A 27,543-nucleotide genomic window follows, 5' to 3' on the forward strand; every position below is an offset into this window, starting at 1 on the left:
AGTGGCGTAACTTTGCTTTGAAAAGTGGTGGGGACACCGGGACACCGGGACACCGCACAACTCGTTTTGCTATGTGTTTATTTAATAAAGAGACGCATTTCTGCCACATAGGCCTACATATTATTTTTTCACTCAATTAGCCTATGTAGTAATAACGAGATCTTATGTCATAAAAACGACATCATTTTCTCGTAATAACGAGATTGTATGTTGTTAAAACGACATATTTTCTTTCCTAATAAGGACATGTGTTGTATAGTGATGTGTGTATATATATGTCTGTATCCATATTGGAGAATTTATTTAGCCCATGCCTTTGTCACACTTGTCTGAAAAGCTCAGCGTAAAATATCTCATCCGCTGCCTGTATCGGTGGCAATGCCCATAGCACGAAATTGTTGTAGCCTAATTTATTGATTCATTTATTTATCAGAGCAGGTGGCCATGGACCGCTCATGTGGCGTAACTTTAACCTTGTAATGACGGACCCCGGTGCAGCCACAAATATCATAACTATCTATAAGTCCTACTGTAATTAAGACATTCTAGAAATGTATTAAAAAGAAAGACGCTTTCAGCCTTACTCAACGGCCGCGGAAACAGTGGGTTCAATGCATTCCCGGCGTTCTTATTTTGCTTCCGATGTATTAAATATAGGCTACAGGCAATTAGTTTATGAAACCTTGATAAAAATTAAAATACAATTCACTTTTCATCATCAACATATAAAAATTAAAACAATAATATAATAGGCTAATATTTAAACATAACCGTGAATCTAAATAGGCTACGTTTTGCATGTAGCCTACTCCACTCCAAACGCTTAAAAAAATGATTTTGTTTATTAAACAAAAAGTTTTTCATTTCAAATGTAATTTATAAATTCAGTTCATATTTCCAGCAAACGAAATTCCGAGCCAAAATAACAAAGTGGTAAAAAAAACTGCAACAATGAAAAATATTAAAGAATTCGCGGGTGCTTTCGTCGGCATGGAGTGGGGTCAGACATGATTTCTATTGAGTGTTGTTTTGCAGAAATCATTTCTTTAAAGTGAATTTCGTTTTCTATAAATTGTATTTTAATTTTGATCAAGGTTACATAAATGAATGGCCTGTATATTTAATACATAAGAACCAAAATAAGAACTGGATTGACGTGCGTAACGAACCCACCGGCCTGTTTCTGCGACCTTTGAGTAAGGCTGAAAGCGTCTTTCTTTTTAATACATTTCTAGAATATATGTAGCTATTACAATATAGCATACAATATATTACTGTAGGCCTATTATAGAGTTATGATATTTGTGCACCGGTTATGCCACTGATGCTAACATGAGCGGTCCATGGCACCTGTTACCCGTAACGAAGTGGTAAAACTTTGAGTTACCACCATGCAATTTCAAACATTTTGCTCATCTCTGTAGCCTATGTGGCAGCTGGCAGCAATGCGTCACAATAACCTGGCGTAAAAGTTGATCATTCTTTACAGATGGCGCGGTATGTTTGGAAAGAAGACGAGTTCTTTATTAAACTCATAAAAAAAAAACAATAGAATATAAAATGCCACAATTTATCAAGACCTTGAAGCAGATAAGAGAGAGAAACACCTCGTATGTGCCGCTCAAGTAAGGGGCTTTCCTTGCCATCAGTGCTTGAATAACACGCGCGTCTCCTTCCAGTAAAAATAATGGCGTGCGGTGGCTGGGATATACATAAACCTAAAAACATACGCGGCATAATTTTTGGAATGGCTTATCACGTGAGGAAAAAAAATGTTTTAGTCGCATAACATCAGTTAATGGAAACGCTGTCATTTCGCAATATTTTTTTATCGACTATTAAATATGGCAAAAGTTTTGCAAAAATCTGTAATGGAAAAAAAAGCTTCTGACCGTCGGAAAAATTTGTTAAATGAATGTATTACGATTTGTAGATCGTGCTTTTGCTTTAATACACACCTTCCGTAATCTATTTTTCAATTACTTTTAAAAAGTGGTGGGGACAATATCGAGCCTGGCAAAAAGTGGTGGGGACATGTCCCACCCGTCCCACCCGTAAATTACGCCTATGGTTCATGTTTCATATGTAAAAAAACACAGTATTTTTCACACAATTTACTTATCTGTATACTGCTGTTTTCACTGTCCTCAAAACGGCCTGAGAATTTCCTCGTTCTATGAAGTCCCTCCTTCAGAAATACGTAACGAGTTCTGATTGTGCCAGCGGTTCCCGTGTTGTGATTCGACAGCAGCTTAGCTCACGTTGCCCGGAAAGGTCCCGCCTCTTAACATAACAGGGAGATGAACGCACTCAAACTACAGCCCCTGAAGGCCAAACAAAGGTGATTTGACTCCGGGATGAAAATAACAGCGTCTGAACGACATGGCGACAAACGCAACCGAACCAAACCGAACGCAACACTTCCTCTTCTCCACGAGGGAGCAACAAGACCACGCCCCCTTTTTCGCGTATCCTTGTGGGCGGAGGTTATTCAACAAACTGTTCTACTGACGTCATTAAAGCAGGAAGTACCAGGATGTAGTCCAAACCAGCCGTTCGCTGTAGGCTTTGAAAGGGAACTTCTGTTAAATAAAATATCTCGCTTGGCATTGAACTTTGAGCTTTATAATTTTACAGGTATTATTTATGCTCTAACAGCAACATTACACACTAACTAAAGTTTGAAAAATGGGATCACGAAGAACAGGACCTTTAATATATATTTTTTTATGAAAATGAAAAGAGGCAGAGCGGTGTTTTATGACATTTCTCCCGGAGCGACTTGAACACGCATCTATTTAGCTTCAAACGCTCGATTTATACGCGAATGGATGGGCGAATGGATTCAAAATGTTCAAGCGTCCAACTAGACGCGATTTTGACGCTCTATTCGCGTTTGGTGTGAACGCAGCATCACAGTCATTCATTCATGGTGTGTGTCCAATCTGGTGTGTTTTCAGTTCATGCCTGTGGAAGCTTAACTTTAATAGGAATTAATTGGGAACACTCGCTTTGCTCAGCACCGCTCTGTTATGAATGGCTGTGCTCATTTTACATTCTGTGAGTGAGATTCACCCCTGTGGGCGGATGCAGAACTAGCTCTACTACTGGCTGTAGTCTCTACCCTTTGGACAAAAAATGACGATATTTGCTTCATCTGAGGCTTTTTTCCAGACATAAAATACATAAATCTCAGGGGGATATGAGGGGGGAAGCACGATCATTCGAATATACTACCGGGTTTCTACTGATACAAAGCTTAATGCTAATCGCTGAAGTAACCCTTTAAATCCTAAATCCTATTTTTTTTTATGTATTCTGTTTCTTACCTCCAATACAATACACATCTGAATGTTACAGATAAGTTTTTTCTTTGTTTTTAAGGTTTGATTATTGGCACAGCACAGTATGTAAGTTTCGGCACTAGAGGTCGCTTATTCAAAACAATAGCAAAGACGTAGCTTGATGATGCCGGGACGGAGCATGGAATCATGGGAGTTGTCGTGTTCGCTTTATGGGGTTATCTTTGGCGATAAAACCTGCACTAAACGATAATGAATAATTCTGGTGCATCATGAGCAAAACAAACAACAAACTTGCTAGATGATATCAGAGATCGTCTGCTTTGAAGCTACAACTACTTCCACATTTTTTCAGGAAGTGCATTGTGTTTCCATGACATATTGGATTCGACGCCATTGACAGGCGACGCAATGACACTCGTTTGTTGGAAATATTTGGGATAATGTAAGAACACAAGTCAACACAATCTAAAACATTGTTCTAGTGGCTTTTGGATATTTGAATGCAAAAATCTTTTCCTTTTAAGATCCAGCCAGTGCTTCTAAACAATCTCGTCTGTGTTCAGTTGAGAGGGCATGTTTGCCATCTCTCCTCAGCCGACAGATTTCATTACAGAGGAATATATGTCTTCCATTTAATCCCTGCTAAGGTGGAGAGAGGAGCAGCCCAAAGTCATACCACATAACAATCAAGCGTCATTTTTATTCTTCAGCACTCCCGATTCAAGACCGTTTACCCTCGGCCTGTTGTTAGAGAAACGTGTCAAAACACTTAAAGTGAGACAGCAGAGAAACAGTGAGAAAACATTGTGCACACTTGTGTCTCCAGCATCTGTAATTAACCTTGATGCTTACTGCTGTTGTTTCCATTGATTTTTTTGTTTCACATGTGGGTGAAAATTGCACTTTAAGTTACCCTGAGTGTTTAAATTAATAATGAAACCACAAGAGTGCCCTCCTCTGACTTTCAATTAAAACGATCAAGCTTATCGGATCAATGAGAGGAGAGGAGAGGAGAGGAGAGGAGAGGAGAGGAGAGGAGAGGAGAGGAGAGGAGAGGAGAGGAGAGGAGAGGAGAGGAGAGGAGAGGAGAGGAGAGGAGAGGAGAGGAGAGGAGAGGAGAGGAGAGGAGAGGAGAGGAGAGGAGAGGAGAGGAGAGGAGAGGAGAGGAGAGGAGAGGAGAGCTGGAGCTGGAGCTGGACGTGGTCAGCACGAGGCAGCAGGAAGTCAGAAACACAAACAGGCATGTTCCAGAGGAAGCAGGTGCTGTAGGTTTGTATCTGCTGGTGTTTGGAGCTGTGGATCCCCCAATCAGATGCTCATCAGGCAGATGCATCCGGGTCTCATGGCCAACACACCAACACACCAGCAGCACCGCCCACATGCTGCCCACACAAACAACCAGTCGAGCGGGCAAACAGGCTGACCTGTCAGGTCACAAAGGTCAGATGCCAATAGAATGATCACATCTCTAACACTGTAATAAGCAGAAGCAGACAGTGACAGCTCTGTGTTGATATTTCTCAAATATTCTGGAAATGGTTTGTTCTAAACCAAACAAACTACTTTCATTTCAAATTACATTTTCAATCATCCATCTATCTATCTATCTATCTATCTATCTATCTATCTATCTATCTATCTATCTATCTATCTATCTATCTATCTATCTATCTATCTATCCGTCCGTCCGTCCATCCGTCCGTCCATTCTGTCTGTCTGTCTATCTGTCTATCCATCCATCCATCCATCCATATATCTATCATCTATCTAATTTTAAAATACCTCTCTCTATCTGTTTTGGTAACACTTTACAATTAGGTTCCATTAGTTAAGGTTAGTTAATGCATTAACTAATATAAACTAAAAAAAGCAATACATTCAATACCACTCTTAATAATCTTTGTTAACATTAATCAATAGAAAATAAATCTGTTCATTGTTAGTTCAGCTTCATTAACTAATGTTAACAGGTTCAACTTTTGATTTTAATAATGTATTAGTAAGTGCTGAGATTAACATTAACTGAGATAAATAAATGCTTTTGAAATATTTTGCATTGTTCGTTCAACTAATGATAACAAATGAACCTTATTGTAAAGTGTTACCAATATTTGTTTAGGAAGTTGCAATATATTTTATATGAATATACTACATACTATTTTTAAAGATGAAGCATTGCATCATCTCTCTCTCTATATATATCTATATATATGCCTTGCAAGCACTGATATTCCAGGCCACTCTCTCGTTCAACACCTCTGACCAGGACTTTGGCTAGAGCAAAGCTTTGACTGTGCGGTAACGTTTCCAGCCTGGGGCGAGTGATCTCATTGGCAGAGAGGTGAAAACAAGGGGAGGATCCAGTCAATTGTCAGGCCAATGTCAGAGGGTGAAAGTGCAGCGAGGTGACTCAGCGTTAGCCTAGGTAATGGCTTCCTCTTCCTGCTGGCCCGGTGTGTCCTGCTTCATGGACCCACCCACAGTTTGGGCCATGTGGACTCATGCCTACAATAACAGCCTCCAGCACGCAGGGAAGGGCAGCAGGTGGGGATGGGCCTTCACATCTCTGCGTCAGTGCTCGTATTGTCCCACTCTCTGACCGCGAAGCAGGAGGATGTTTGTGAGTGAGAAGACTGTTTCTATCTCCCCTCCGTCTCATTAAAAAATACCCTCATGGGAAAGTCCTTCATAGTTAAGTCACAACATTTCCCCTCGGTGAAAACAGATAATGAGAACGGTTGGGGCAGAGCATTACTGTGATTCAGAATGGTGCAAATCACACTCATCAAGTCAAAAACAATGAATTATGGAACACGGCCAGAGGCGATGGATGCACAACAACGTGTTCAATCAACGCTGAGCTGATGCAACAGTGAAGATCAACAATAATATTTAGCTTTTCATGGTCCAGCATTTAATGGAGTTAATTCATATCACATTCCTTTAGTCCACGATCCTCCCTCACAAACAATTGCTCAGTTTTTGACAGAAATCATTGGCCCATGTTTGCTGAGCTGCTTGATTGCTTGGCACATTTAGTTATGGATGAGTGACACCTGCTGGTGGTTAACTTAAGCAATGCATCAAAAGCATCTTCAGCCTTGGTGAAAAACGCTAACACAAGGCCATTAAAACCATTTCACCCGCTGTATGGCATTGTGGGAATGATACGGTCAACTAAACAGATGACCCGCTGACCAGGGTCCAATGAGATTCAGGACAGACTAGAAAATGTAACATTCGTTGATCTGAAACGTGGTTTTATGTGAAAATTCTGCTTATTTGTCATTGATAATGTTATAGCCCACATGGAAAGAACATATATGAGGATATATGCACATGTATGAAACCTATATGCAGTTTATATGCACATTTATGATAATATATATGCCGCATATATGCGTATATATGCCACATATAGGCAAAATTGAGGTGCATATATGTGCATATACAGGCCATATAGGTCTCCTGTATTGCTTCTTTATATCCACATATAAGCCTTATACATACAAGATGTGTCTCCTATATAGCTCATGGCAGGATCTGGTAATTTTGTAGCTCATATCTCACTTTGGCAACTGTCATACATGATGCCTAGCTCATATTATCTATTATCAATGCAATAACTAAGAACTAACTAAAAAAAAAATTATGCAAGAACTTATGTATGTGCGAACACGTGAAATTGGTATCCCATGTAATTGGCATGTTATGGAATTTAACTATGGCAATTAGGTGAGAGGAGATGGAAAGCTATGTCTACACGTTTTCATGAAACATTTACAAGGTCGATCCTTTTTTGTATGAAGATAGTGGAAAAGAAGGAAATGTATAACAAAATGGTTTATGTTTTTTTTATTTTGTCAATAAAGTATTTTTTCCAATTTCAAATCACTTCCAGATTCACATTACAGCTCATACACATCCACACATTCACCGTTACATCCACCAAATGCAATGCAAAGTTTTCTGTTTGGTCTTAATGCAGTTTCTAGATGAACATATAGGTGCACATATACTGTATGTGCATATATGCACACATTTATACGTGCATATATGTACCTATATAGGTATATGTATGCATGTATATATGTACACATATGTACATATAATATAGGAAAACGGCCAATTTTATATATGTCACATATATTAAAAACCTATATTAAAACATATATGTTTATATAGGTTATTTCCATGTGGGAGCTGAATCTTCAATTAGCAAAGGATAAGGGGGGTCTGTCTCTGCCCTGCTTTAAACACTATTACACATCAGCCCAATTGAGGATCCTGATATGTTGGTGCAACATAGATTAGCACGCTAGATGGAAAGAAATAGAATTAAATATGTCTAGTGATCATCCAATTCGATCTATACTTGGAGACAAACAATTCATTAAGAACCAATCATTAAGAAAGAGTCAATCAGTGGATTTCTTTACCCTTAAAACTTTGGTTAAGATTTATAAATAAAAACAACTGGCAAGAAGAGATTAAAGTATTGAGATGGGCTGCTTATGATCCTGATTTTCTACCCAATAAATTAGATGGAATATATAAAGGTTGGTCATATCGTCCTATTGTGTATTTTTCAGTGAAGGGTCTATAAGAGACTTTCAGTCAATCAAGAGACAATATCCGCTAGATAATAATGACTTCTTTAGATTTTTGCAAGTCCGTCATCACATACAGGGTTTCATGACAAGAGAGAAAAATGTCTTTGACTTTCCTATCCTTAAGATTTTTATCAAGGTTTATGAATCTCCCGCAAAAAGTTCTCATTACACGGGCACCTCAAGTTGTCCAGGGGGTGAGACATTTTCACTTGTTTTGGTCATGCCCTATAATAAAGAATTTCTGGACCACAATCCAGGCTGAGATGTGCTCAATCTTCAAGATGCAAATGACGGTTAATTGGGACAAACTATTATTTGGCTTTCTGTACACAGTAGACACGAATAAAGAGACAAAACGTCTGTTTGGTATGTTGAGTTTAGCAGCACGGAAAGCTATCACAAAGAAATGGTTGAATCCTCATCCCCCAACGCTAGATGACTGGCATCATATCGTATATGCAATGTTCACCATGGAGAGGATTACTTTTCACAAAAGGCTCCAAAAAGTCTATTTTGACAATATGTGGGAGAAATGGAGGGTTTATATTTTGCGTAGAAGACCAGATTTTGTGTGATCCACAGATTTTCCTGTAACTGTACCAGTGGAATCCTGTAACATGTACACCCTGTTTTGTTTTGTTTTTGTTTCCTTTTTTTTGTGCATTTGTTTGTTTGTTCATTAAGTTTGACATACACACATGAAAAATTCTTGTAAAAAATGTAAAAAAAAAATAATAATAATGTTATAGCTGGATCATAGTCAAAATTGCACAAATCATTTGTTAATTTTTAAAGCATCAGTAAGAATTTACAAAACAGCTATGTTTTATGCTAAAAATGCACAAATGTGTTTATGAATATGAAGTAACATTATAAAATATAAACCAAAAAAAAAGAAACGTCCTCTCACTTTCAACTGCTTTTATTTCCAGGAAATGTCCTAACGTGTAAATACTATTTGTATATAAAAATTTGACAGCTGACACATAAACTAAACATTTGATTAACATGGAAATAATGAACAAAAGGGGGGTAAATATGAAAAGCAGCAGTCAATGTCTTACAAGAACCATGGGCAATAATAATAATTTTAAATAATAATAATATACTAATTTTATATTGTATATGTATATGAGAATGTATATAATATTATAATGTTGTGTATAATACTATAGACTACAGATTTTTTTGTGATGGAATAATTACTTTATAATTTTATTGGAGGTTTACAAACATGCCTTAATTTAAGTGGTTCCGGATATAATGGGATGGCTTGATGGAGTGCAAGAGATGCAGATAATTTGATTTGGATCCTTAAGAAACTTTAATGTCACATTGCAAATCTGCTTCAAATTAGAAATGTAATTACAACATTGAAATAAAAATGTAAAGGGTGCACAAATACTGTATAAAATCGTGAATATAAATAATTGGTAATCATGTAAAAAACTTTTATCATTGATCTATTATAACTTTTATGTTGGTTTGGTCGTTTAGGTCGTGTTTTGGTCGTGTTTTCTTATAAAGGTCCAGAAATCTGTGGGTTTTTTTTTTGTGTAATTTGCCAATTTTTTTGCCAGGTGGCTTTTTTAATTATGATGTCATTACGTTGCTGTCTTGACGCCAGCCAATCGCTGCATTGCTGATTGTGGTTTCGAGTATCGATGCATCTGCCCTCTTCAGGGAACACAAGAACACGCAGTAATCTTAGATCATTTCAATTTCCAATCCGCAAATTCGTTTGAAGAACCAAATTAGCCAGACATCAGTTATCACGATTAAAAGATCTGGGCTCTGTCAAATCATCTCAGATGTATTAAGCGAGGTACGAAGAACGGACCCCTGGTCAGAGGAACGGTCTCTTTAATGTATTGTGTAATTGTATCTGTGACCATAATTGTCTACTGCCTGCAAACTGTTAGTACACCCTTAAAAATAAAGAAGCCAGTAAAAACCAAAAGGGGGTTTTCACAGTGATGCCATAGGAGAACATTTTTGGTTCCCTCAAGAACCGTTTTCTGATTTTTTTATAGTCTAAAAGAACTTTGTGCAATGGAAAGGTTCTTTGGATATTAAATTATTTTTAAGAGTGTATCTTAAGGACTGTTCCACAGGCCTGTCGCAATAATCAATATATCGATATATCGCACAATATATGTACATGACCTCGATAATTTTTTTGTGATGCAATATATCGGCCATTATGTTTAAATGATAATGAATGTCACCAACATTTTACTGGATTGTGCCGTCATCTTGTATGTTTTCCGTGAAAGTGGTTCTCGGGCAGTTTCTTCATACACAGAGCGGTTATCAACAGGTGAAGAAAAGCCGCCATTTGAGGCGTTCTAGTGTTTTCCTCACAACTACTGACAGTTTGGAAGAATAAGCCCAAATGGACTCGATTTCAAAGCCGCAAACCCCTGTTCCGCTGCACATATAAATGTCAACGAGTGCTAAAGCCGTTTCACAAGGGAAAATATTTACTATTTATTAAAAAAAAAAAAAAATGTTTAGGATAATATATTTTTTACCCTTAATTTCCATGATCTAAAGAATTAAAAGGTTGTCATTGGGAAGTGTGTAGGTCTACTTGCATTATTATGCTGTTATATTAGTATTATATATTCAGTGGCATAAAATAGTCTTAAAATGACAATAATTACACAATTATTTCTGGGATGATATATCGCGAAACAAAAAGTAGTTATCGTGACCGGCCAAGGTGCATGCATAATAATCATTTATGCTTCACTGAAAAAGTATGAGAAATACTGTTTAAAGCCTTTCCAATAAAGATCCAATAAAGATAATATTATCAGTGTCCTAAAAAAGGGACTTTTCTTTTATTCCCGAGTAGTAAATTGTTTTAAAAAAATTACTATTAAAAAGCTATAAACAAATAAAGTATATATTAGTTATACTACACAAAGCATATATAATTTATATTATAAAAATATATATTATTATATATGATATTTCTATCAAAAACAGAAAAGTACAAATACATCAATAAAAGCTAAACTACAGTCCAGATTGGTCAAGCAGAAAAATAATCTTCCTGTTCAGTTCTGCTTTGTCCTTGAATAGTGGAAAAAAAGGGAATCTGGTTGGGAATTTATTCTGGATTTTTCCACTCATCACTGGACAAAATTGCCAAAACTGTAATGTTCAAATGATTAAAAAAGTGTTTAAATGACGCAGCTACAAGAAACATCAGCATACGTCTCCCTCAGAACAATATAACGCCACTAAATTTCCTAATTTGTTCTAATCCCTAACGTAAGCAGTGGCGTCCTGGGAGGCAGCCGGTGGAGTCTGGCTCCATAAGAACTTGCAGTGAGTGGATTACACATGCAGCTCTCCTAAGCCCAGGCAGCCAAAGCTGCATTAAGTACAGTTAAATATCAACCAGTAAATGAGATCTTCTCTTTGCTCTGGGAAGGGGGCAGAGTAAGGGCGGGGCGGGGGGTGTGGGTGCATAAGGGGATGGAGGAGCATCAGAAAGCAGAACGAGACGCAAAAGGAAAAGGAGGATTGTTTTCCTGGTCACTCCGCCTTTCTGACATAACCGCTGAACACAAATATCATTCATTAACAGTAATCTGCCATTTTAACACTGATGTATGGTCCCTAAACACCAAGCCACTGGTTCACATCCCCGGCTATAAAACACAGGGACAGTTTAAATATGGACCTGCTGGTCCAGGGATGACTGGCTATCCGTCTCTCCCTCTCTCTCTCCCTCCCTTCATCCTCTCGTCCTAACCTCCAGCAGAGCTCAGGTGCCGCACCATCGCGCCACAAATGAACACATTTCCAGCGACCAGCACCTCTGATGGCTCTATGATTTCTGACAGGTCAACAGCTGGAGAGAGAGAGAGAGAGTGGGAAAAAGCTGGAAAGAGAGAGAAGACCTATGCTTACTCAATAGAATGAAATGCATTCAATGATTAAGAAAGTGATATGTTAAGATGTATACTCAATTGGTGTATACAAGCAGCAGAAATGGTTGGTCTTGAATAGAATAGAATAGAATAGAATAGAATAGAATAGAATAGAATAGAATAGAATAGAATAGAATAGAATAGAATAGAATAGAATAGAATAGAATAGAATAGAATAGAATAGAAGCAGTAGCCGCCATTCATTTTCATCTAAGTCCACGGCCCACAGAAACGATAGGGACTAAATTGGCAGAGCTCTGTAATCAGCTCCGTTTAACACTAAGTTGATTAAGGCAAGTTAATGAACACTGTGTTACTGGAGTACAAATAACGTGAAAAGAATGAACACAACCCACTCGTTTACAGCCAAACTTAAATGTTCCAGTGGAAAAGTTGATTTTAAAGGATGTTAAAGGGCTACTTCACCGCTAGAAAGATGAATGTGTATTTAAATTGGGTCATTTGTGTAGTAGAAATGTGAAATTATTTTTTGAAGTTGGTGCCTTCTAGACTGAGAAAAGCCAGAAAATGTATTTTTGGCTCATGTTGATGAAAGACAGCAACTCCCAGAATGCACTTGCTTCGCTGCCCTATGAGGCCACTCCCACCGGTTCCATCTCTTGCCCACCGCGGCACTGCCCCACCGTCGTTTAGATTTTTATAGTAATAAAATAATTTAGTTCAGTTAGAGAATAGACACTACAATTAAAAACAGCACGAGCCGAACCAAAGTCACAAACACAGCAGGAGTCAGATCTCATTCATCAGAGAGTGAGGAGCTGACAGACCAGATGATCGATTTGGTTTCAAAGCGAAATGCGGCTATTTAAGTGAGTTTGTCATTGTATCATTTTGTTGTTGTGTTTTCATGAACCCACAATTCAAGCAACCCGTCCTAAATTGGCGCTAATTCAAAACAGAAACAAAAATGAGCACGGCCACCCAGCATTCATTCACGGCCTTACAGTCATTCATTCACTGCATGTTTTCAGTTCATGCCAATGGAAGCTTAACTTTCATAGAAATTCATTGGGAACACTCGCTTTGCTCTGCACCGCTCCATTATCAATGCTCATTTTACATTCTGTGAGTGAAATCCACCCCTGTGGGCGGGTTGAAAACATGCAGAACTAGCTCTACTACTGGCTGTAGGCTCTAGCCTCTGGCCAAAAAAGCCTCCGATGACGCAAAATGACGATATTTGCTTCATCAGAGGCTTTTTTCCAGACATAAAATACATAAATCTCTCGTCTCAGGGGGATATGAGGGGGAAGCACGATCATTCGAATCTACTAACGGGTTTCTACTGATACAAAGCTTAATGCTAATCACTGAAGTAACCCTTTAAGAAAGTTCAGAAACATACAACAACAAAAAAATGTCCTTAACATAATAAGCATAATTGTTACCATGAAAATCAGTGAGCTAATCTGCAACCTTGACAACCTGGTCTTTTAAAGACTATTATTTTGCAAATAATATTTGCAATAGTGATTTACAAAAAAAACACAAAAACAATTAAAGTCCTCATGAAATCAAAATGGACCCTATTTACTTTGTTTGCACACATTACTGGTCTTAGGTGAGCAATTTATCCATCTGAATTATTAAAGGATTAGTTCACTTTTAAATAAACTTTTGCTGATCATTTACTCACCCCCATGTCATCCAAGATGTCCATGTCTTTCTTTCTGCAGTCGAATAGAAATTTAAATTTTTGATGAAAACATTCCAGGATTTTTCTCCATTTAATGGACTTCAATGGGCTCCAAACGGGCTTTTGACCTCACTTAGCAGAAGTTAAGGCGGAGCTCAGAGATGATCACGTTCGTCTGATAAGAGGTAAAATAATAGCATAAATACTGCTCGGTTTCTCACAGAAACTTATCGTTTCGCTAGATAAGACCCTTATTCATCATCTGGTATTGTTTAAAGCCCTCTGAAGCTGCGCTGAAACTGTCATTTGGACCTTGAACCGTTTGGGGCCCATTGAAGTTTCAAAAGAGAAAAGAGAAGAGAAGTTTCATAACTTTATTTTTTAAGGATATTTAAATATACATGCAGTGAAGATAAAGTGGGAGTTGCCTGGACCACATTTGTGTGGCTATTAATGTTTAATATATATTTTTTAACGAAAATGAAAAGAGGCAGAGTGGTGTTTTATGACATATTTCTCCTGGAGCGCCTTGAACACGTGTCTATTTCGCTTCAAATGCTCGATTTATACGCACGTCCAATTCGCTGTGGAATGGATTCAAAATGTTCAAGCGTCCAACTAGACGCAACTAGACGCGATTTTGACGCTCTATTCGCGTTTGGTGTGAACGCAGCATAACAGAAAGCAGACAAACGGCTAGGGCTGGGCGATATATCGCATGACATTGTTAGGCGCATCTCGTCAGTAAAGCCGGTTCCTTGATTAGTAGTAAATCGCCATCACCTGCTTTCAGATAGAGCGGCATTTACTACACAGAGCCGTAGTTCACTGACAAGCTGAGCCATATCGCATTAATTATCGCAGGCGATCCGTCCGTGATAATTAATGCGATATGGCTCAGCTTGTCAGTGAACTACGGCTCTGTGTAGTAAATGCCGCTCTATCTGAAAGCAGGTGATGGCGATTTACTACTAATTAAGGAACCGGCTTTACTGACGAGATGCGCCTAACAATGTCATGCGATATATCGCCCAGCCCTACAAACGGCTACCTGTCACTCAAGTGGTCACGGCCTTAAATATGCAGAACTTTAAGGCTTTAATGAATAAAAAAAATGCACCCCCCTCACAGTTGGCATGAAGGGCAAAATTAGCCGTATAGACCAAAACCACAATTTGCACCAGACTGTAAACATGTGTTCTTCTGCTGTAAAGTTGGGCATTTTAATATGAGCTCAATGAGATTCTGCTCCTTCTGGAGTCTGTCTCTAGTGGCCAGTCGATGAATTACAGTTTAAGTCACTTCTGTAATATTTTCAAGAGAAACTGGGGGAGGTTGCCGCTTGGTCCAAACATACCGCGTCATCTGTAAAGAATGATCCACTTTTACATACGCCAGGTGACCTGTTTCCATTGCAGTTTTGCGATCATTTCCTTTTTTGAATTGCCTAAAAAACACCTCATGCGAGAAAAATGTGTGGGATATATGGGAGTTTTAGCGAAATTGACGCATTTCCATTGGGCGTATTTTCGATTCGCAATTTCAATTTGCTCAATTTGAAGGGTAATGGAAACACGGCTACTGTCTATAATGGCACCCACAACATGCACATACAAAAACGTATACATTTACAAACATAGAAATAAACACTAAATAGCATCTGTTGTCTTAACTTATCACCTAGGGTTGATAGAATTTGCTAGAGGGACAATCACGCTTTTCCTTTCTGTGAAAGACCGTGTACATCGTACACAAACACAATGGGCGAAACGAGATTAATGCAGCTATTGGTTCATTTTACCCATTTGAACCTGCATAATGAAGAATTTAAGTTTTCTCGGAGAGACCCCTGGTGTTGCGGGAGACGGTAGGCCACAGACTGTGAATCAAGGCAAAACTCAGCGCCAATCCCAGCCCAGCTAATGCAGACATAAAGCTTTCTCCTACAAATGAATAACTGCATATCTTAATCAAGTTAGCATCCAGTTATTTCGCCTGGCAAATAAATATTTCTATAATGTTATACATGGGGCTCTTTCCCATCAGGGCTGGGCTATTAAAGTGATTACATTAGAGCCCCGATAGTATGAGAGATGGACACACTGTGACTTTTATGTGCCGGTGGGCCACAACATACAATTACAATAGCAAAAAAGTCATTTAGAGAGATCGCAGTAATATGAGAATGGACACGGTGAGCTGACCTCTCTGTCCTCTCATTTCAATGCAGCCATTTTGTTTCATGCAGCGAGGATCCATGGTGGCTCAGGGGGTAGTTTGTCCTCATTAGAGCGGCTCTGAATGGGAGCGTGGCACGGGCGCGTGTCCGACACAATCTGATAACACAGCTGAAGAGTGGGGAAAATCAATCTGCTGTCGGCATGACGAGGGGAAGTGTGAGGAGAGATGGCTTCCGTGGCACAAGATCGGAGAAGAGGGTCGGAAACAGGGTTTAAGTGAGGGGGAAAATGAGTCATGTTGTTGGCACTCAAACTAGTGATGATGATTTTCAAGCAGAAAATGTGCTGACACTTTAAAGACTAACATATAGACACACACACACTGCAAAGTCACTGCGATATTTCATCTAAATGCAGAGTGAATAAAGAGGCTGGATAAATTGGAAGCTCCACAGTTAAGTTTATCATTCATCATGAAGTCATCATGACCTAATTTTTTAGTAGTTGCGTACAATAAATTTAGCAGTGTTTTATTTCCACCTCTCCATCTTCTCTTTTTATCAGAACTGATCAGATGTGCACTACCCTTCAAATGTTTGGGGTCTGTGAGATTTTTTAATGTTTTTGAAAGAAGACTGTTTTAATATATTTTAAAGTGTAATTTCTTCATATGAAGATAAAGCTGTATTTTCAGCACCATTAACCCAGTCTTCAGTGTCACATGATCCTTCAGAAATCACTCTAATATGATGATTTGCTGCTCAAGAAATGTTTCTCAATTATTTAAATGTTGAAAACAGTTGCACTGCTCAATATTTGTGTGAAAATTATACATTTTTGCAGGATTTTTAAAGGAAATTTTAACTATATTTTGTGTTACAATGTAAAAGTCCTCACTGTTACTTTTGACTTGATAGTGGGCATATTCATATGCCACATCTGTTAGCCGTAGGTGCTCATGCTAATTCGTGCCAAGCCTGAACCTCTTTGTTCCGATTTTGTCTCCTTCCGCATTAAATTTATGAAAATTGTGTTTCTAATATTCCTTGAGCCTGGCCCATAACGGCCTTATTAAATCAATTGGGTATGATTACGCTGGATAAAAAAAAATAAAAAAAAATCAATGCCAGCCTGTAATTGCATATTACAACGTTATTTTCTGCATTGATATTGATAATATGTATGTTTACATTTCACATGATTAAAATCAATGTTGTAAAGTGAGTTATGACAGCTCCCGTTGATGAGTCACATTTATGGAGCGTGGTTAATAGGGTAGTTGATGCTTCACACAGAGTGCCATCATTTATCTCCATATAGAACGCTTCCAGGGCCAGAGACGCTTTCTCTCTATTTCTCTAGCTACCGTTCTAGAGGTTCTTGTGTTTTTGCTATCTACTGTATTTTTTTCCTGATCCATGTATGCAATTTTACCAAACTAACAAGTGAAGAATGGTACGTTTAGTAAAATATACAATTATACAATTTGTAAATTGAATTAAGGGTAAGTGTGTAACATTCTTATTCTGGAAGTAAACTTGATTTCTAAATAATTAAATACATTGCTCAGTTTGTCTGAGCATACCAACCAGGGGTGCGTTTCCCATACAACGACGTTACTCACTGCTTAAAAGGAAGACTTTTTGGGACTTTATCTTATTCACCGTATCCCCCAGAGTTAGATAAGTCCACACACACCATTCTCATCTCCGTGCCATAACTCTGTCTGACGCACCCACCGCTAGCCAAGCTTAGCACAAAGACTGGAGGTACACTATGTAACTACACACATCACAACATGTAAATGGGAAAATGTTGGCGTTATTTTGTCTCTTATTGAGCAGTAGGCTAGCTGGAGCCATTTACATCCAGTCTTTGTGCTAAGCTAGGCTAGCGGTGGGTGTGTCAGACAGAGTTATGGCACGGAGATGAGAATGGTGTGTATGGACTTAACTCTGGGGGATATAGTGGATAAGCTAAAGTCCCAAAAAGTCGGTGTGTTCCTTTAACTACCATAGTACGTTCCATCGTTGAAGAAATCAACTAGCTAGTCACGACTGTTTCCCAAAACCGTATTGGTCGCAAATCTGTCATTCAACCACGTTGGTTAAAGGGATAGTTCACCCAAAAATGAAAATTAGCCCATGATTTACTAACCCTCAAGTCATCCGAGGTGTGTATGACATTCTTCTTTATATCAAAAATGTTCAGGCTAATCCAAGCATAATAATGGCAGTAATAGTTGCTCTGTTTTTGAAGTCCATAAAAAATGCATCTGTCCATCAAATAACTGCTCCACGCGGCTCTGAGGTGTTAATAAAGGCCTTCTGAAGCGAATCGATGTATTTGTGTAAGAAAAATATCCATATTTAAAAATGTATTTCATTTTTTTCTATGGCTCTGCATCAGCCGCGCCATCACAGTCCTTATTAAACCCTGCGGCTCGTGGCGACACATTGATGTCTTAAGACACGAAACCATCGCTTTCTGCGAGAAACCCAACAGTATTTATATTATTTGTTTACCTCTTATCAGACGAATGTCATCTAGTTTTCCCAGCACCATAACTTCCGGCGAATAAGGTCAAAATACATGCAAAATACCGGCCCGATCATAGATATATACATACATATATTCCTCTTTAGTGCCTGCGCGGATCGGTCGAATGAGGCATCTACATATATATATATATCTTTGATCGCGCCAGTATTTTGACCTTATTCGACAGAAGTTATGGCGCTGGGAAAACTAGATGACATTCGTCTGATAAGAGGTAAACAAATAACATAAATACTGTTGGGTTTCTGGCAGAAACCGATGGTTTCGTGTCTTAAGACATCAATGTGTCGCCACGAGCCGCAGGGTTTAATAAGGATTCGTATGTCGATGTGTTTTTACTCTCATTGCTCTCATACTCTAAAATATCCCCATTCACATGCATTATACGACCATCACACTGTCCAAAATCTTCATTTGTGTTCTATTGAAGAAACAAAGACACCTACATCTTGGATGCCCTGAGGGTAAGCAGATAAACATTAAAAAGGTGAAGTATCCCTTTAATGATGTCACGCAGGTGGTGGAGTAAAAACTGCTTTAAATGAATTGGTTTGAGATCGAATTCATGCTAGATTTTTTGCTGTAAATTATGGACATGGCATCTGAAGACAAATTCTTATTTTTCTCAGTTATTTTGCTTTATTTCCAGATTCAAACATAAGCTCGTCCTAACGTACTAGAGCACGTACACACATGCGCACTCTTCAAAAACGGTGCTTCAAATCTCTTGACAAACTAAAAGACGTTAATGAGATTTAGAAATAAAGATATAGATTGTACTAAATGTCAGCTTGCTTATTTTGCTCAAGATAAGGATTTATTAAGTCCACATGTCATGCAAACAAGAAACTCTGTTTCTAACCACAGGTCGAGAGCAGTCGTTGCAACCACACAACTTTTGTTCGATTGTGTTTGCGAAAGTTCGTTGGAATGATGGTTTCGGGAAACACAGACTCGTTGAACTATGCTGGTAAAGATGGCTAGTAGGGGGCAGGACACTATCTGTTTGTCCGACCAATGACAGACAGGGGGAGTGTTCGGGGGAACCTGAATTAGCCAAAATTACATTTTGACGAGGCATTAGTGCAGAAATTAGACACTTCACCATCAAGTCCTTAATTACATTCACAAATCGTTGAAATAATAGGATTTTGTAAAACGTTAGAGGGATATTTACCTGCATTCAATTGGAAAATACGTTTTTTAAAAAAAGTTATTTACAACGTTAGTGCATTATCATTTGACGAGTGGTGTACAATTTTAGAACTGTCCCAATTTAATCTTGAAAATTTCCCCACTTTTGTATATTTGCCTCTGATTCAATCTTCTATTACAGCCAGAATTTGCACTTCCTTTCCTGCTCGAGTGACGCGCCCATCACCCAAATGAGATTGGACTCCTCTGAAGGATGGATGCCCCTCTCCAAACTGTTTTCCCCCCTCTAAATAGCTGCGGCACTTTACGCTGCCACTCAAAGAGCGTTTTGTTGGTGCTCGGCACCTATGACGGCCTCACTCCTAATTGTGTTAGGGGGCTCTTTGGATTATGCGTTTTACTTTGGGATGCAATGTTTACTGCATGTTCCCCATATCAGGTGCCTCTGCTGCAGTTTGTGTGTGTAACCAGATCCCCCTCAGGGACGCCGATGCAGTAAAAAAAACAACACAAATGTGGGGATACATTTGGGGACACATACACGTAGTAACATGTGCTCTCTGCACTGATATCTTGATCTTGAAAATCACCCACTGTAAGAGCAGATTGATTAAAAAATATATAGATAAAATTTTAAATAACGTCAATTTATTTTAATCGCAATCATTAAATATTTGAATTTATTTAATTTACTTTGTGTTCTGATGTAAATATTTATGTAATCAGCATAACCTAAACAAAGTATACTAATGAATTAGAACTTAAAAAAGGGAAACATTCTGAATTGAGAAAGCCTGCATTTATAAGAGCAAATGTAACTGATAATAATACTGTCACTGCTCAACAGATAAAAAAAACACTTGATATTTAGGAGAAAGGTTTGTGCACTGCAGGGTGAAAAGGCACATTCACTTTAGCTGTCAGACCATTTTTTGTTATTAAAGATATTTGGCCTATTAGGTAATATTCGTACGCCAGCCTTCTTACGTGCATATGACCATCCCCATCCCCAGGTCTCAGTCTGCTCTGCCGGTGAAGCTTTAACTTTAATTAAAAGTTTCTTCCCTGTAGGTGACCTACATCCCCCTGCAAGGTGACTGAGACAGAGAAGAAACTGATTATAAAAAAAGGAAAGTGGGAATAAATGATGGAAGCGTGGCGGAGGGAAAAAGCGAGAAGGAGAGTTGAATCGCTAGTCAAAATGGATTATATTATTCACACATACAAAATAAAATGTATGGTGTGTATATATAATATACAAGTACAGTGCATCTGGAAAGTATTCACAGTGCTTCACATTTTCCAAATTTTTTTATGTTATAGCCTTATTCCCAATTCTACAAACAATACCCCATAATGACAACAGAAGTTTGTGTGAAATCTTTGCAAATTTATTAAAAATAAAAAACGGAAGAAAAAAAAAATCACATGTACATAAGTATTCACAGCCTTTGCCATGTAGAGCTGCAACTAACGATTATTTTTTCGATTAGTCGACTAATCTAACGATTATTTTTCCAGATTAATCTGATGATTCTTTTTTACTGATTATTGTATTTCAAAGAGGGTAGTGAATTTGTATATTATTTTAACATGAAATCAATGAATGATGCCAATATTAAAGGGTTAGTTCACCCAAAAATGAAAATTCTGTCATTAATTACTTACCCTCATGTCGTCGACACCCGTAAGACCTCCGTTCATCTTCAGACACAAATGAAGATATTTTAGTTTAAATCTGATGGCTCTGAAAGGCCTCCATTGACACAATGGCACGGTTCACTCTCAAGACCCTTAAAAGGTACTAAAGACGTCGTTACAAAGTCCATCTCACTACAGTGGTTCTAAAATAACTTTATGAATCGGCGAGAATAGTTTTTGTGCGCAAAAAACCCCTAAATAACGACTTGCATATTGATGACGATTTCAAAACATCATGAAGCTTCGAAGCGTTATGAATCAGCGAGTCAATTCAGCGGTTTGAATCGCCAAATTTCAGCAGTTTGGCGGTTTGACACGCGATCCGAATCATCATTCGGCTCATTGATTCATACTTTAAGCATGTTATATATGCATGTGTTTGGGACAGTGGAACCCGGTCGCATTTGCAGCAGATATATGCTGCCCATAATAAATAAAATAAACAAATTTGAATTGACATTGATGACGTTGACGCGTCATTGCAGCCCTATTGCCATGACACTCAAAATTGAGCTCAGGTGCTCCTGTTTCCACTGATCATCCTTGAGATGTTTCTACAACTTGATTGGAGTCCACCTGTGGTAAATTCAGTTGATTGGACATGATTTGGAAAGGCACACACCTGTCTATATAAGGTCCCATAGTTAACAGTGCATGTCAAAGCATAAACCAAGCAATTGTCTGTAGACCTCAGAGACAGGTTTCTATCGAGGGACAAATCTGGGGAAGGCTATAGAAACATTTCTGCAGCATTGGAGGTCCCAATGAGCACAGTTCGTAAATCATCCATAAATGGAAGAAGTTTGGAACCACCAGGACTCTTTCTAGAGCCGGCTGCCCGGCCAAACTGAGCGATCGGGGGAGAAGGGCCTTAGTCAGGGAGGTGACCAAGAACCCGATGGTCACTCTGACAGAGCTCCGGTGTTTATCTGTGGAGAGAGGAGAACCTTCCAGAAGAACAACCATCTCTGCTGCACTCCACCAATCAGGCCTGTATGGTCAGACAGAAGCCACTCCTCAGTAAAAGGCACATGACAGCCCGCCTGGAGTTTGCCAAAGGGCACCTGAAGGACTCCCAGACCATGAGTAACAAAATTCTCTGGTCTGATGAAACAAAGATTGAACTCTTTGGCCTGAATGGCGAGCGTCATGTCTGGAGGAAACCAAGCACCGCTCATCACCTGGCCAATCCCATCCCTGCAGTGAAGTGTGGTGGTGGCAGCATCATGATGTGGGGATGTTTTCAACGGCAGGAACTGGGAGACTAGTCAGGTTCGAGGGAAAGATGAATACAGCAATGTACAGAGACATCCTTGACGAAAACCTGCTCCAGAGCGCTCTGGACCTCAGACTTGGGCGCAGGTTCATCTTCCATCAGGACAACGACCCTAAGCACATGGGCAAGATAACAAAGGAGTGACTACGGGACGACTCTGTGAATGTCCTTGAGTTGCCCACCCAGAGACCAGACTTGAATATCTGTGGAGAGATCTGAAAATGGCTGTGCACAGACGCTACCCATCCAACCCAAGTGGCAACCCCCCACACTTTCTCTTGAAGCAAATACGGAAGTGACTAAAAATGTAATTCATAGACTGGCCACTATAGACAGACTCCGGAAAGGAAGTAGAATCGCATTGAGCTCATGTTAAAATGCCCAACTTTACAGCAGAAAAACACATGTTTACAGTCTGGGACAAATTGTGGTTTTGGTCTATACGGCTAATTTTGCCCTTCATGACGACTGTGAGGGGGGTGCATTTTTTTATAACTTGTTTGTTTACATTATATAAAGCTAGGGCTGCAGCTATCGATTCTTTTTGTAATCGATTAATCTAGCACTTAATCGATCGATTAATCGGATACAACATTTTTTCGCATGCTTTTAAGTAACCAAAACAAATAATGTATAACGAAAATGAAGAGGAAAAGAAATTGTATTTATTAATATGCACAACAGGTTTCATGCTGTAATCTAGCCCTGACATCAAAGTAAATATATTTTATGTAGATTTCTACATCTGCAGCATTTACCATTAGATTACTAACAAATAATATATCATTTCTGGGGTGAGCCTATTTGCTATGGTAACCTAGCAACCTGTGTGTGTGTGTGTGGGGGGGGGGGGCATGTTTTTGTGAAATATCAGGACACAAATGTGTATAATGACATGGGTATGACATAGGTATTACAAAAAGAGGGTGAAATATGAGGACGTTCCCCATGTCCTCACTTTTCAAAATGCTTATAAATCATACAGAACAAGGTTTTTTTCACAGAAAGTGAACTGCACAGTCTCCTGTGATGGGTAGGTTTAGGGGCAGGGGCAGTGTGTGTGTGTGTGTGTGTGATGGGTAAGTTTAGGGGCAGGGGCAGTGTAAGGGGATAGAAAATACGGTTTGTACGGTATAAAAACCATTACGCCTATGGAATGTCCTCACATTTCACAAAAACAAACGTGTGTGTGTGTGTGTGTGTGTGTGTGTGTGTGTGTGTGTGTGTATGCGCGCGTGCCGTGCGTGAGGCTTCATTGCAGTTTGGTACAGCAGAAATACATTCATTCATTCATCTTTAATACATACAATTAAAGTTGGAATTTTTCCGACAAATGCAAAAAGTGCATTTCTTTGTGGGTTTTAAAATACTTGAAGGAATCGGTGTACTTTCAGCAGTTATTGTCTATGGGGCAGATTTATGTTTGTTTTACATCAGAAAGGCTACAGATAAATTAACACAGTAGGCCTACATTTATTTGAATGCATTAATGAGAGAGAGATGGTGTGTGTGAATTACTCATACCGTCTCTATTCATTATGAAGCTGTGGTTTGTACTTACTTCAAAGGTATTCAAATATATGCCTATAACGGTTGAGTTGAGTTTCTAAGCTACTTTAGTGACTTTACTTTAGACACAGGACAGCGTTGACACTGCGTTTCTGCACGCGATCTTCACGTGAAAGGAGGTCTGCCTTCAGGGCGCGCGCTCGTTGTCAGAGACGCGGCTCGGCTCTCTGTGTCAAAGAAAAAAGCTGAGCACTGAACGGATAAGTTTTCCGTATTGTTGTTTTTGAATAGTGCACAATCGCTTCAATGTTCAAACTGGCAAGGCTTTAAACGCATTTACTTGACAAACTTTATGAGGACGAAAGTGAAAGCGATCTGGCTTCGGGGCTTGCGCGCGCCGTGTGTGTGGCAGCTATAAGAACGGCAATCAATTTACCTGTATAAACTGTGTAAAACATGCAGTTACTATAGTGATTCTGGGCATCTAGAATCTAACATAAACTAAATTCAAAATGTATCACGCGCTATGGTGTGCTTCCTGAACATTGAACAGCGGTCCGTGTGAATCAGATCCCTGCGCGTAGCCTATAGTGCGCATCATAGAAATTTAACGAGGCTTCGAGGCAGAATTTTTGCCCCGAGGAATTTTTGTAATCGAGTTAATCGAGTAACTCGATGAATGTTTCAGCCCAATATAAAGCCTTAAAGTTCTGCATAATTAAGGGCGTGGCCACTTTGAGTGACAGGTGGATAGCCGTTTGTCTGCTGTCTGTTAGTCATCACGTCCCCTCAGCTCCGCCCACGTCCCGCCTCTTTGCCCATTTTTTGTTATCCGGGAGTGACACGCGATGACGCGCTGCCAAGATGGCGACGGCCAGCTCGACCCGACTTTACACTTCAAAACGGCTCTTTAGAATCCTATGGGTGACGTCACGGACACTACATCCATATTTTTTTACAGTCTATGATGCAACCTGATGGAGCTTTAGAGGTCCTGCAAAGACGAAAGGGAGAAACTGCCCACAAATAGGTGTCACAACTTGTAGCATCATACTCAAAAAGACTGTAATTGGTGCCAGAGGTGCTTCGACAAAGTATTGAGCAAAGGCTGTGAATACTACACATACATTTAATAAATTTGCAAAGATTTCCAACAAACTTCTTATATTGTTATAAATTATATTGGTATTGTTTGTAGAATCGAGGAAAAAAACTAATGAATTGAATCCATTTTGAGATAAGACTGTAACATAACAAAATGTGGAAAAAGTGAAGCGCTGTGAACACTTTCCGGATGCACTGTATATAACTATATAACGATCGTACATCTTTTCCTGTTCATCAATCATGTCTGATAGACAAACTTACCTCTAAAGAGAGAGGTTCATTACAGAGGACATCTTTCGACTATTCTTTTATCAGTAAGTGTTGAAACACTATGTCAGTGCTGATCATAAATCACAGAGTCATGATTATAAGACAGCAAGCATCTGTCTGCTAACACTTCCCCTGGCAAATGATAATTGAGAATCAGACTCTCAGGACGTGGCACCACGTTACACCTCTCTGAGCTCACCTAGCTCTACAGGGCTCTGTGTTCTTCAGCACGGCCCGAGGGGAGAGAGATGAGAGAGATGGAAGCGCGGGGGGCTGGAGGGCGGGTCGAAGACGAGGGAGCTCTCTGTTTTACTTAGTGTCTGTCTCCCGGGCCGGCTCGCAGCTGAGCCCTCCTCTGACTGGGACTTTATCTGCGTTCAATCACAGCGCAGCTCCAGCAGGCCAGATCGTTGGCCACCCCGGGCTCCCGGACAGTGAAATATGGCCACAATTAGCCCCGGACACAGTTCAATGATGATAAAGCGCATTCGCACCTTTTACGCCATGATTAAAAGGCCTGCCCGCTCAGCCACTGATAGAGAGAACTAATTTCACATTATTATTATTATTATTAGCATTCCTTGATTGTAATGCACTGACCCATTCCTTCTCCTCTCTCTCAATCCCTTTCTTTCGTAGCATCCAAGCCTCGGAAAGATGCCGAGGGGCTCTTTATCATTTACACATCAGCGGCTGTGCATTGCTCCCCTGTCTGCCCCATTTATTTCGCCTCTCTTTTCTATGTATACCTATACCACTCTATCTTTATTCACATCTATCAGCGCATATACGCAGGGCAGCCCATCTGCCCCGGGCCACTTCTCCGGTGCCAAACAAACAAGACACCTGCTGAGAATATTACACAGTTCTGTCAGCGGAGACCCTCCAATGTCATCCGTGCACATATGAACCCTACTACCATGGAGCAGATACACACATACAATCACATCGGGGGGGAAAAAACAGGCGCAAAGTCACTCCTCACCCGAAAAGAGTTGATAAATGGAGGGGCCATAATGAAATGGAGACATCAAGGAGCATGAAAAGAGAGGACGAGAGAAAAAGAGGCGAGGGGGGGGGGATATAATCCTGCAGGAACAGAACTGTCTACGGAGAGAGGGGAAAAGAACAGGGGAGTGAGAAAGAGAGAGGAATAAGAAGGATCGCCTTTCGTCCGTGTTCCATCAAGGGAGAAATTACACATTTACTAAGGTTTTTTCTTAGGACGACGGCCCCCATAGATCAAACCACTGGATGTACGAGCCAATTTTCAACATGAAATATAGACACCAAGAATCAATTTCACCTGTGTTCTCTCCCCCTCTCTCCTCACACCAGCGGCCGGACCCATGGATCAGACCATGGTTTATGTCTTCCCGTTATTCGCACACTGTCCAATATGCCTCCATTACGAATGTCGAGCGTGTGTAAGATATAAGTATATTAAATAGACTTATTTAAATAAATCATGCTAGCTGGCTCTGTAATTGAGTCTGGAATTCATCCGGAGGTAAAAACCTGCTTTTTATCCTTTTACCAGGACGTCATGGGACACTAAATTCCAGTATTATGGGAATAGCCAACAAAGTGCAAAAATGAAATGAAGTGAAAACTATAAATCAATAAAAAAATGCGCACGATTTGATTACCCTTTAACATATAAGCATAATTTGCATAAGCGCAGTATATTGTGTTTATAAATAACGTTGCAGTGTCATGTGCACATTCCCGGTAGGAAAGTTAATTACGACACTCCCAGCAGATATCCAGACATTATCAGGGGAGAACGAGCTTGCGATAGATGTTTTTATGTGTGTGTGTGTGTGTGTGTGTGTGTGTGTGTGTGTGTGTGTGTGTGTGTGTGTGTGTGTGAGAGAGAGTGTGAGAGAGAGAGTGTGTGTGTGAGAGAGAGAGTGTGTGAGAGAGAGACTGTGTGTGTGTGTGTGTGTGTGTGTGTGTGTGTGTGTGTGTGTGTGTGTGTGTGTGTGTGTGTGTGTGTGTGTGTGTGTGTGTGTGTGTGTGTGTGTGTGTGTGTGTGTGTGTGTGTGTGTGTGTGTGTGTGTGTGTGTGTGTGTGTGTGTGTGTGTGTGTGTGTGTGTGTGTGTGTGTGTGTGTGTGTGTGATGGGTAGGTTTAGGGGCAGGGTCAGTGTAAGGGGATAGAAAATACGGTTTGTATGGTATAAAAACCATTACGCCTATTGAATGTCCTCACATTTCACAAAAACAAACGTGTGTGTGTGTGTGTGTGTGTGTGGTTCAGATA

This window comes from Gobio gobio (genome assembly GCF_949357685.1).
Source record: "Gobio gobio genome assembly, chromosome: 6".
Lineage (NCBI taxonomy): Eukaryota > Metazoa > Chordata > Actinopteri > Cypriniformes > Gobionidae > Gobio > Gobio gobio.